The following is a 13371-nucleotide window of genomic DNA, read 5'->3' as shown; positions in this document are numbered from 1 at the left end:
CTTGCCTACACTTCCCAAAATGTCGACTGTTACATCTACGGCAAAATGGACCACTAAAACTACTAGAACCTCTCTATCCCTGAAAGCAGGAACCACCTGAACAGCCACCCTTCCACGGCGCAGTGGCACTCAAACCCCCACTAGAAGAACTAGAACTAGTACCACCTCTCTTAAAACTCTGCATCTTGCGAGGTCCCAGAGATGACTGACTTTTATCTTTACTATCATTTTTCTTCTGGCTATTATCTTTTTCTTCCTCTACATCACTGTCACTGGGCATATATTCAGAATCCTCAATCCTCAATAAAATCTCATAAAACTTCTGGTACGTCAAATAGGGAGTCATAGTCGCCATTGAGCGCCATTTCTTTCTAGTACCCAACTTAAAACATCGAAGCATCTCTACGAGATTCTCAGCAGTCTCCGGACAATAACGAGACAAATCAGTAAACTTCTGATAATACTCATTAGCTGACATCTTTCCTTGCTTTAAATGCATAAATTCTTGTTTCTTACTGTCTATATACGCTGGGGGTACAAATCTCTTCTGAAATAACTACTTAAAAATCTACCAATCTGCAACTTCCTCCAATGTCAACTGAAAAGATTCATGCCTCCACCAGGATGCAGGCTCCACACCTAAAAACCAGGTAGTCATCTCAACCCACCTATCCTTAGGGAAATTTCCCTGCCTCTGCATCACTTGATAAGTTTTCTCAACATGATTGAGCTAACGCTCAGCTCCCTCAAACCCCTCAATACCAACAAAGTTACTCAACTTCAAATTATATACTGTCTCCAAAGGAGTTCGCTGGGTAGGACAAAAGGACAACTGAATAGCATTAGTAATAGCTTCCCCAAGTTGAGTAATATCGAGTAAATTACACTCAGACGAAGTGTGGGGCTCTCTACAAGGCAGCATAATTCTGACATAAGACATCAAAATAATTAGAATACTCACGAAATATGCAGGACTGCCAAACCTAGGTTTTGATACCAAACTGACACACCCCGACCCCAATCGAGACATGTTGGCCATCACGTGAGGGTGACGTAGCCATGTGCGCTGTGTGGAAATGAACGTGATATGAAAATATGGATAAATAAAAACTTGCTAACTAATTACACTAAACTAACATATCAGTGCGAGTGAAAATGTTTAGAGTAAAGGGCACACGTGCAGGTATTAGAATATAGTCCAGAAGTTTAATTACTAATTATACAGATCATAAAAGAAACCCTACACTAGTGAATGTCTGTTAGAATTGTCGTGAAGTCCTCGTGAGCCACCGACACGAACTTCTATCTAGAACTTGGAGGGGCGTAAAACAAAAAGTGTGAGTGGGCAAAAACAAAACTTTCAAACCATTTATCTTTTCAAATGTAATAACCCCTAACTGTAAAACCCGTATAAGTTTCCCAGAAAATAATATTGTAAACATATATGAAAACTATACTCGAGAATAACCAAACCATATGTATGCCATGACAATCATCTCAACCATGTATAAGTAAGCCAAGTGAATTGCACTAATATAAAGGGGCATATCAGCCGGAGTCAACTAACGTGACTTGTATGGCTGAATCTATAACTCAACAATCAAATCAAATCCTACACATGAGTCGGAACCACCTATGTGGTCTATACGATAGGCTAGGTGTAAATAAGTACACTCAAGTGCTACGATCACGTAAAGGTTATGTGAAGTATCGTAAGTCACCTACGAGTTGGAACCACCTAATGTGGTATGTATGACAGGCCGACACCTGCCTTGGATCGAAGGTGAGCATATGGTGCGGGAGGTGAACGATCATGTGAAGGCTAGGCCCTACCCTCGGGCAGAGCACTAACACCAGGGTGTAGGATATAAATCACTGAAAGTAACTCATCATAATCATACGCACTACCATCACAACCATAGCTATATACTCACCTGAAGCTTACCTGAGCGTCCACAGCATCGAGCAGTAATATGCACAGCTATATTAAAGTATATTCTAATATGTATTGCATATGACATGGCATTTAAAACGTAAAAACCATTTAAATAGTTTTTGGGAAACATAAGGCATATATATGTATATATATAACCCAAAAGCCCACTCACTGGTATGTAACTGCGTTGTAACCCCCAAGTCTCACCTGGCTGCCCTCATCCTCTGGAAACGTCTCACCTATAAGTGAAACAACTATTTTAATGTTATTTTTAAGCACATAACCATCATTGTGAAATAACTTCTCATACGTTGCTCAATTGGGGTGCTTGAATATGCTATCATGACCTACACAACACCCCGAGCATCCTCATATTTTTACAATAATTTTTCAACGTCCCACACGCCAGCCAAGGCACGGCCATACGCCCCCGGCCACGCACGGTCACGTGCCTGACACGCTGACGGTAACCCTAACACCATTAAGGTATATGCCATTAAATAATAGGATATTCCATTAAATATACCTGACGCCGTTAAGAATATTCTGTCAAAGTTGACAGAATATGCTTTGTCTTCTCCGGTGGTTTGTTGGATTCCGTCGCCGGCCGCAATCTATGTCGCCGAAAACTGGAAAAATCTTAAACCTTAATATCTTTTTCGTTTTTCAACCAAATTTCATGAAAATTATACCAAAATGAAGCTCTAAATGAGTAGAAGATGTTCTTACCTGTTTAGAGTCCTAAAACCAACGATATATGATCGGAAAATTCTTTGATAGTCTGGCCAAATCTGTAACTCAACAAACCCTAGTGTCCCAATGTCAAAACTGCTCTAAAATTGTTCCAAAGTGCTAGTGGAGCAAGAATAGTACCTTATTAAGTCCCAAAACTAGCTAAAACCTTCGCGATCACGTCTGAGAAAATTACACCCCTTGTTGGAGCTTATGGAGTCTCGGGTTTTCAAAGTTAAACCACTTAACAAAAGATATCACCATGTTCTAGGGTTCAAGAAAAGTAAGAATCTGGAAACACCAAGTTTGATCCATAGAGTTTTGGTTTAGTTTGAGGGTGAATGCTCTCGGTTGTACGGACGAGGAAGAAAATTTGAGAAGGAAAAAGAGGATGCAGGTTGTATGTGTGCGTGTGTGTGTAGCCACGGGTTCGCCATATTAAAATGGACTTAAGCCCTAATTGGGCTACATGCTTTGGATTGATGCAATTAAACCCAACCCAATTCCTTTATTCACAACATCTCCACTACGTACCCGACTCGGCCCTAATTTGCATCCACGTTCTCGTAACGTCGAATACCATTTACTCTCGTCGATGGAAAAATGATTGAAGACTATATATACACATCCACATCACAAGGCCCACAAGGGCAAAATAGTCATTTCAGCAAACTCGAGGATAAAATATATTATAATTCAGGACGGGTTGTCACATTGTAGGGGTGAAATCAATCCAAATTTCACGATTTTAACATCTAAATTTAAAGGAAACACCACAAATAATCGTGGGAACTTACCAAAAATGGATTTGGGTGAAATAGGGGTCGAATCCACCTTGAATTCGATAGATTTTCTTCGAGCACTCTTGTCAAATTCTGGAAAATAGAAATGAGATGCATGCACAGGTTAAAGCCTGCCATTTGGGTCAAGAACCAATCCTAATTCTTCCTTAATACATATTAATTAAGATCACAGAGAGAGAGAGAGAGAGAGAGACTTCTAGTTGGCTTCCAACTCAACAGCTCTTGCCAGAGTTCATCGCCAAGGCTGTGATACACTAATAGAGAAGTGGCAGAGTCTAAACCCAAGAATTTCACCTCAAAAACACGCCAAGGACCAGGAAATAACTCTAACAAACGAAATAAGGTAATTAGCCTTACCTGAGTTCGAGTTACAAAGGTTTGAAACTCTCAGCTTCAATGGTGGATCACCGAACTTAAAATTATTTTAAGTGAAATTACCCAATTACCCTCCAAAGTTGTAGAATTTACAATTATGCCCTCGTGGTCTCAATTTGTAATTTGATTTCGACGTAATATGAACATACAAAAACAAAGTTATGAAACTTAAGAAAGTACAAGTATTAAACTCAAGTATCTAAGCCATTTCTACACTATTTCTCACATCCTTTTCACCATTTTATAATATCTTACCTCATTTTATTTCTAGTCTTCACATTCTTTAAACTCCTATCCGAATTTTTTATTTTTTTATTTTTTTATTTTTTAAGCAAAACAAACATAGCATTCCGAAAAATTATTAAGATTACGTAAAGATAAGAAATATGGAGAGTTACTCTTATAAATATGGTAGTTTAATGCAATTAACTAATAAAGTTGAAGAACAAACTTAAATAATAAACTATTGAGAGGCTAAAAAATAGCCCATTCAGTTGGAGATGATATATAAATATGACCTAACAATGTTCATTAAAAAATAATTTCTTATAGGACTATAATCTGAACGGGGGCTAAACATAACTTCTTCGATTAGAGATGGTCTTAGGTCTAATAAAAACCTCTAGCAATACATTTTTATGGAGGCAAGTGGTGGGCTCGAATGTGCCGTCGAACTAACCAGCTACGTGATGCCAGCCTTTGAGCCTGCTGGCAAGGCCCACGTCATTATGACCGACATCAGCGACCAGCAAGTGAGTCCTACAACTGAAATGGTGATCGGCGAGTGGGTTTTAAGGGGTTAGTGGACAGGAGATGATTGTGCAAGGCATATAAATTACTGTGTTTAGGTGCTGATGGTCGATGGGTTACGTAGTCAGTGCCCAAAGCAGTTGTTCCAATCTAAAGCTGACAATGCTCTCCAATCTTCTTTGCTCCGTCGCGTTGAACATCGTCAAAATTCATGCCCAAAGTTTAATTTGTCAACAATTAATGCTGAGTCCATGGTCAAAATTACTTCTTTTCAATAAAAAGTTTAGAAGAAGATGGTGATTACGGGTTGTGTTTTTCTAGTAGTAGATGTTGAAAATAAATCCCGCATTGATGAGATGAAAGACATTACATGTGCTTATAAATAGTTAGATTACTCTCCATATTATCAATTGGTTTTAAGATGGAACCTCAATTTTCTTCATAATATCAAAGCAAGTCCCACATGTGAAGCTCAACGGCCACATGTGCTCCACGTCACCCTGTTGTACTGTCTACGTGTTGGGCTTAAAAATTCGCCACACGTGAGGGGGCGAGTTGAGAATAAATCTCACATTGATGAGAGGAGAGACCTTACATGTGCTTATAAGTAGTTGGACTACTCACCATATTGGCAATTGGTTTTATTTTGAAACTTCAACCCATATTGACAATTGGTTTTATGTTGAAACCTCAATTTTCTTCGACAGAAGCTATAATGTGAGTGTTAAGATTTGTGATTCTGCTAGATAAGAACAACAAGGTATAAAACTAAAAAAATATATTTGTGATTGGTACTTTTTATTGTTTGCCCTTGCTATTGTCCTTTTCAAATGGATGACAAGAGAAGTACTATTTATAGTGAATAATAAGGGCAATTTATTTGCCCTTGCCTTCCACTAAGTAGAGATGCTCTAACTACAAGATAAAAAATTGTTTGGCAAAACATTAACAATCATACCCTTAGTATCTTGCGTCGTGTCAAAGGACGGGCTAATTGTCGAGTAGGTTTATATGGTTGAAAGGAACAATTTTGTTGAAATGGTCAAAAGGTGTTAAGGTGAAGATAGCTTGTGCTTTCCCAATTAGCAAGTCGAACCTTGTCTGTGTCTCCGACCCCCACACCCAATCCTTTTTCTGGGATGAAGTTGAAGATGGTTAATTTCTTATTATAAAGACAAGAGGTGAAAAGTATGTCCAATGCTTGGTTGTCAAGTGTGCCCCATCTTATAAACCAAATGACAAAATTATATCCCAACAAAAGTAATTAATGACAATTCCACTTTATAGTTGTATGCCTTTTGCTTTTGTCATTCATACAACAATCAATTACTTACTCTAATCCATGAAACTTTCATTCGAAAATGATTAAGATTGAGGAACGCAGAATTTTTAGAGCTCATTTCGTTCTTTAAAAAAATAAATAAAAAAAACAAAAATCAATTACTATGTTAACACTTCTAAAATTTTTTATGTTGAGCGGTAATTTTGTGTGTGTAAATTTATTTTACGTCGTTGTTCCTGACTCCATAAAAAGGAGAAAAAGAAGGGCGTCAAGTAGTCGATAGTTGGCACTCCATTTTTACGTCAAATTCCTATGATAATGAATCTTAAACAAAATTGCGCAAAAACTAGGTTGTCACTCAAAAGCGATACGCTGTGTGGCCCAAACATAATGATAAGTGAGCAAGTGTCACTATTTCTCAATTGGGCCCTGATGTAGTGCTAAACGAGCAAGGGTGCTGTAGAAACTTCTTTTTTAATGACTCCACTCTAAGTTTTTTAGGAGTATCTACTGACATAAACTTTACCTAGGACATGCAAAAGAGGTAAACCTTACTGGATGGGTGAGGTTAAGAAGCTAGGACATGAGGGTAGGGTTCGATAAAGTAAAATGTGTTTAGCAGTGTGGAATACAAGAACCTTAACGGTAAATCTATAGAAATAGTGGAAGTTATGGTGAAGAGAAGGATAATTATTATGTGCCTCAAGGAAACTAAGTGGGTTGATCTTAAGGCAAAGAATCTCAAAAACTCATGTTTTAAGCTTTGGCATTCGGGCACAGACAGATCGAGAAATGGTGTTGGCATCATCGTGGATAAGACTCTAACAAAAGATGTTATAGATGTTAAAAGGGTCGGGGAGATAATTATAGCAACCAAGATTTTAATCATCAATGTTACATGCACCTCAAGTTGGGTTGGATATAAGTCTAAATTAGAAATTTTGGGAAGATCTTGGAGAATTAGTTCAAGGAATCTCTCAAACGAAAAAGTTACTCATAGGAGGAGATTTAAATGGACATGTGGGCAACGAGACTTGCAACTACAGAGGTTTCCATGGTGACCATGGTTTTGAGGATAGAAACGAGGAGGGGGAAGCCATTTCAAATTTTGTAGTGGCATACGATCTCTTTCTAGCAAATACTTTTTTTAAGAAGAGAGAAGAGTATGTGGTCACCTGCAAGAGTGGGTCATCAAAAGCACAAATAGATTTCTTTTTAATGAGGATGGGGGATCGTATAAATTGTAAGGATTGCAAAGTTAATCGGGAGAGATCCTAGATAACCAACATCATCTGTTGGTGGTGGATGTACATATCAAAAGAGAGAAGAAAGAACAAGACCTTCAAGTGTCCAATAACTAGATGGTGGAATCTAAAAGGAGAAAAAGAAGTCACTTTCAAAGAGAAAGTACTCACTCAATGTGTTTGATATAGAGGGTAACGCTAGCCTAATGTAGGATTCTATTATTAACTATATCTAAAAAGTTGCAAGAGGGTATTAGGAGAACCCAAGGATTCTGCTTCACTTAAAAGAGAATCTTGGTTATGGAAGGAGGAGGTACAGGAAAATGTTAAGGCTAAGAAGTAATGTTGTAAAGCCTTATACAAGGATAGAACCGATTAAAACTGTGAGACGTATAAAATAGTAGAGAGGGAGACGAAGAAAGCCATTCAAGAAGCAAAGCTAACGGCTTTTGACAATATGTGTAAGTAATTAGATACCAAAGAAGGAAAATTAGATATCTGTAAACTAGCTAGAGCAAGGGAAAGGAAGACAAGAGACTTGAACCAAGTAAGGTGTATCAAGGATGAGAATGAAAATGTTCTAGTTACGGAGAACACGTTTAAAGACAAATGGATAGCTTGTTTTGAAAATCTTTCTAATGAAGGATATGAAATGAGTACTTCTTTGGTGAGTCGAGTAATTGAGTTAAAGTGTGGAAAGTTTTGGGAGAGACAGCAATAACATGACTCACAAACATTTTCAATAAGATTTTGAAAATGAAGAAAATGTCAAATGAGTGAGGCAAGAGACACGAGTCTCAGACAATCAATTCGGGTTCATGCTAGGGTGCTCGACTATAGAGCAATCTATCTCTTATGAAGATCGATGAAAGGATATAGAGATATACAAAAGGATTTGCACATAGTCTTTATAGATTTGGGAAAAGGGTAACGTAGGGTCCTAAGAGAATTTTTTTTTTGAGGATTCTAGAAAAGAAAGGAGTATAGGTAGCATATATCCAAGCAATAAAGGACATGTATGACAGAGCCATGCTGCAATCCTGAAGAACAAACCGAAAGCTTTCCCATAACGACAAGATTACACCAAGACTTAGCTTTAAGTCCTTACCTTTCACATTGGTAATGGATGAGCTACCATGACATATTGAAGATAATATCCCTTGGTGTATGCTTTTCACAGGTGACATAGTGCTGATAGATGAAACGCAGAAGGGAGTAAATGTGAAGCTTAACCTTTGGCGGGAAATATTGGAATCTATAAATCTTCGCCTAAGTAGGTTAAAGACAGGGTATATGGAGTGCAAGTTCAATGGAAACGGGTGTCCAAATGAGATAAGGTAAGGATTGGATATCAGGAAGTACCGAAGAGTGAACGTTTTCGTTACCTTGGATCTATCTTGCAACAGAACAAAGAATTGGATCGAAATCTCAACCACAGAGTACAAGCTAGATGAATGAAGTGGAAGAGTGCATCAGGTGTAATGTGTGATCGTCGTATGCCACTAAAGTTTAAGGGAAAATTTATAGGACGACAATAAGACCAACAATGCTTTATGGCATAGAATGTTGGGCAGTCAAGCATCAAAACGTGAAGAAATGAGTGTAGCGAAGATGAGAATGCTTCGTTGGATATGTGGGCACACAAGAAATGACAAAATTAAGAACAAGTATATCCGAGATAAAGTCGGAGTGACTGCAATTAAAGATAAAATAAAACAAAATCAGTTAAGGTGGTTTGAACATGTGAACAGAAGACTTAAAAATGCTCTAGTTAGAAAATGCGAATATAAAATAGGCTCGGGACAAAAAAAGATAAAGGAAGCTCGAGAAAGACTTGAAAATAGATTTTAAGAAAAAAAACATGAAATACTTAAAGTTAACAGAAGATTTTGCGCAAAACTGAGTGCAGTGAGTTTTAGAATTTATACAACCAATCTCACTTAATGAGATAATTTGTTGTTGTTGATGAAATTTTTTAAGTGTACAAGTTATTATTATGTTTCGAGTGTTAACGAGTTGTAGCGCATGGGATGGACAATACAAGTCACGCCAAAAGAAGCACTACAAAACACCATAACAACAAATTAATATAAAAATGGTAAAAGAAACAAATCTAAAATAAAAATGGAAAATGAAAAACAATGGACTTGAAGTTTGTAACTACAGTTTATTTATTTATTTTTTTTAAATTATGTATTTGCGGTCCTTTATTCGATTACTACGTTTACCTATTCATTGCTTATCCAGAACATCATTGTTTTTTTGGGTAACTGCTATTGATTTTGAAATTATTATTTCAGTTAAAATTGATCTTTGAGCTAGTCTAAATCAATTAAATTAACTTCTTACCGTCAAATTAGAAGAAATTTCATTCATTTTATTATCAAATATTAGTACATGATTCACTTTTGAGGATAAACTGATAAAGTCTTCTCCCCATCTGTCCTTCCTTCTACCCTAAATCCTTTTCCCACTAAAACCCTTTGCCATTTTTTGCCCCAATTCACAACTTGCATATGTAAGAAAACTTGAATATTCCTTAAATTGAAGAGAAATTCCGCATAAAGAGGAGTAATTCACATGTGGGTTCGCAGAGGTCAATTGGAGCTGTGATGAGGAAAGAATGTAAACCGGGAATTCATGCCATAATCAAGAGTTCATGGACGGATCGTACCAATGGAAACTGGAAAGTTTTTTTTTTTTTTTTTCTTCTTATTATTATTATTATTATTTTTAGCCCAATGGAGTTGTTAGGTTATCATCGTGTAGAGGGAAAAGGATAATTTGAAATATATATATATATATATATATATATGACTTTTTTTGCATCAAACCATCTTGAGTTTTTATCTGCATCAAACCATCTAGGGCTTTTATATGACATATGAGAAGAAAACTTTACCCCTTAAGAGTGAATCACGTATTAGTATTTGACGTCAAACTGAATGAAAATTTTCAAATCTGACTGTAAGGGGTTAATTGGCTGACTAAAATAGTTCAAGCGGTTAATTTACCAGATAATTTATTGAGAGGGTCAATTTCAATTGAAATAATAGTCTAAAAGGTCAAACGGCAGTTTACCCTTATCTTTTCTCTTGTACACTTTTTATTTACTCTATGAAAGCCTTTACAACTTATGGTTTTCTTACTAAATATACAGAGTCTTGTTATGTTATATGTCATATGAAGATGTGGACTTCCAAAAGGTTCTAAATTCTAGTTTGTTTTTACTTTTCACAGTAGTAAAAGAAAAAAGTGAAAAGAAACAATTCATTGTGTTCATTTTGATTATGTAACATATCGGTTACTTGCCACTTAATACTATGGTATAATGGTATTCTTCTTCACTTCTAAGTGAGAGGTCTTAGGTTCGATTCTCGTAAAAGGCGAATTTGAGCCACATTATTGTCAGCCTATTGTGAGGGTTAGCCCACACCCCCACCCCCTTAGTGTAAATAATATCATTTATTTAAAAAAAAAAAAAAAAAAAAACTAGATACGTCGATTAGCACCGAAGTTTAGTAGTATTTTTCTTCACTTGTAATTAGAAAGGCTTTGGCTCAACTTCTGTGAATGAGTTTGATATCAAATGAATATAGTCATTGTGTGGCCTAGCTCAAACTTCAATCCTTTCGTGTTATATATCTTTACTATTTATAGGAAAAAAAATTGAAGGAGCCAGAGCAACATTTGCAACTATTCTTCTTTTAGTATCAGTTGTGGCTTCAATGCCACATCTGATGCTGTGGACAAGAAGCAACAAGGGATTTAAAACGTTCATAATACGTAGGAAAAGACTCACCTTCATCTTACTGAATTCCACTTATCCTTTTACGTAAAAGGATGATTCGAGAAGTTGGGAAAAACTTCTCCAGAAATGCCCTCTTCATACTCTCCCATGATGTGACGGTTCCGGGAGCTAAGTCATACAACCAATCTTTGGCTTTGTCCATTAAAGAGAATGGAAAAGCCTTCATCTTCAATATACTTCCATCGACATTGACGGGAGTCATGCTTGAACACACCACCTCGAATTCCTTCAGATGCTTGTTCGGATCCTCCATGGACAACCCATGGTATTTCGGAATGTGGTGGAGCAGACTTGACTTCAACTCGAACTCTTCGGTCTTACCTTCGGCAGGTGCGGGATATTGGATACACAGAGGTATGGCATTATCCAATCCCGACGCAGAAAGCTCCTTGAGTGTCCGGTTGTCCACGGCCATGCCTTGTGTCTCTTCAAATACCCTTGCCGTGGCCTCTTCAAAAATCCCTGCCGTGGCCTCTTCTTCCTCTTCTAGGACTTGTTCTTCAAGGTAAGGTTCCGGGCTTGGTGGATTTGGTTCGTGTTGCTTCCTCTTCCGTCTCAAAGTCCTCTCGAAATCACTGTCAAAGTCCAAGATATTCTCACGAATCGGTTGAGAACTCCGAGTCATACACTAGTACCTAAAACAAGAAAAACAAAACAAGGTCAGAAACTTCAACAAAATAAACAAACAGAAAGTAACAAGGCCAAAAATTTGATGCGAAATATATAAGCACACAAATTAAAACCCTATTTTGACAATTGTAGTATATGTATAAGTAGGGATCATTCTAAACCGGGGATTATGAGGGATTGCTAAATCACTTGGAAACTGACTCAAAAACGTAAAGTAAAGTTTAAAACACTAAGCTAGACTCAAAGAATGCAAAACTAAACACTTAAAACACTAAAACAAACCAAAAGACTCAAACAGCACCCAAAACACTCAAAACTGCCTTAAAAACACAATCTGGGCAGTTTTGAGCACTTACACTAATTTGGACGAATTTGGGTTATAACTTGAATCAAAATACTTAGAAACACAAACTAAGACACTTTCTAACTAAATTGAACACTAAAGTAAAGGGGGATTGAGTTTTTGACGAAATTAAACAAAATGCACAGATTATAATTAAAACAGAATGTAAATACGAATTTGATGAAAATATGGATGGAATGCTAGCTAGAAGGTTCTTCTCCACGCATGTCACACTTGCATACAAGATGATTTTCAGTTGGTCTTTCGATGAATCATGAAACTCAACACCCCGGGTTAATTAGGTTCGCTTAAATTAACCTTCAAGTTCTCCTTAAGTTAATGAATTGGATGGGACAGCGCATACGCAATTCAAAACATTCTCCAAAAGTCCTTTACGTGAAAAGCACAATAAAGATACAATCAAAGATCATTAAGCAACATGAAAACTATAAGTGTTGATGAGGTATTCGTTACTATGATGAGCATGAAACTAGTGCCAAGAATTCATTTAACGCGATTGTTTATAAGCAACCTCCACTACTTGTGAATATAAGTTCATAACTATTAGGTGAAACTCACTTATATTCTAGCGTCATATTCATGCATGAAAACTAAGCGTGCACTCTCAATAAACATACACAAATAAGTTATCAATCAAGCAGTTAAACGAATTGAATCCATAACTCTTGAAATTCCAACCGAAGGTAATCAATTCATATTGCAAGCATAAACATGGTTTTGAATCACCCCCTAGCTAACTGGGGATTTAGCCTCTCATGTTCACAGAAAGAGAAACAAAATTGAAATTAAACATAAAGAACAAAAGATTGATTACACCTAAAATGCCCAACGAATCCACTTTTAATTTCTGCACGTTTCAAGCTCCTCTTTCTCCTTTCTTCTTGCTGCGGCAGAGAAGGTTTATTGAGTTTTTGGATGTTTTTCTGGTTTGGGAATGGATTTATGGGGATATGGTGGTGTGGCAAGGAGGTGGGAAGGTGTATGGAGGTTGGGAATGGTGGCTGGAAGGGTGGAGTGGCTGCGGCAGAGAAGGGTAATGGCTGGAATGGATGGGAAAAGGTGCGGTTGATAGGTTTTTGGGTGATAGGAGTGACGGCTTAGGGAGAGAATAGGGATGGTGGCTGAATGAATTAATGAATGAAAAGTGAATGAAAGGAAGAATAGGCTCTAGGGTGAAATAAAGGGTACGGCTGAGATGTGTGCGATGAAAAAGAATGAATGAAAAATCTCCCTATGGTGCGGCTTAATGGTGGATTACCTAGGGTTTTCAGAAAATCCAACCCTAGCTTATTTTTATTAACTAAAATTAATTTAAAGGCTGCTAGAATTAGGAAATAAAATCAGAAATTAAAAGGGATTTGATTAATAGGTGCGGCTAGGGTAAAGGATTAGGGTTTAGGTGCATAAAATGGGACAAAAATGCCCCCCCTTGCACGGCAAGGAA

At 37.1% G+C, this 13371-nt stretch overlaps 1 pseudogene; it reads left to right on the top strand.

Annotated features, from left to right (window-relative positions):
* Positions 1 to 4484: 4484 nt before the first annotated feature.
* On the top strand, positions 4485 to 8973 carry LOC125472205 (annotated as a pseudogene).
* Positions 8974 to 13371: the final 4398 nt, after the last annotated feature.

The sequence above is a fragment of a genome, unplaced genomic scaffold, assembly GCF_019419815.1.
Source record: "Pyrus x bretschneideri cultivar Hongxiangsu unplaced genomic scaffold, Pyrus_bretschneideri_v1 Contig67, whole genome shotgun sequence".
NCBI classification, from domain to species: domain Eukaryota; kingdom Viridiplantae; phylum Streptophyta; class Magnoliopsida; order Rosales; family Rosaceae; genus Pyrus; species Pyrus x bretschneideri.
Note: the sequence above shows the minus strand (reverse complement) of the source record. Positions and strands in the feature narration are given on the sequence as shown.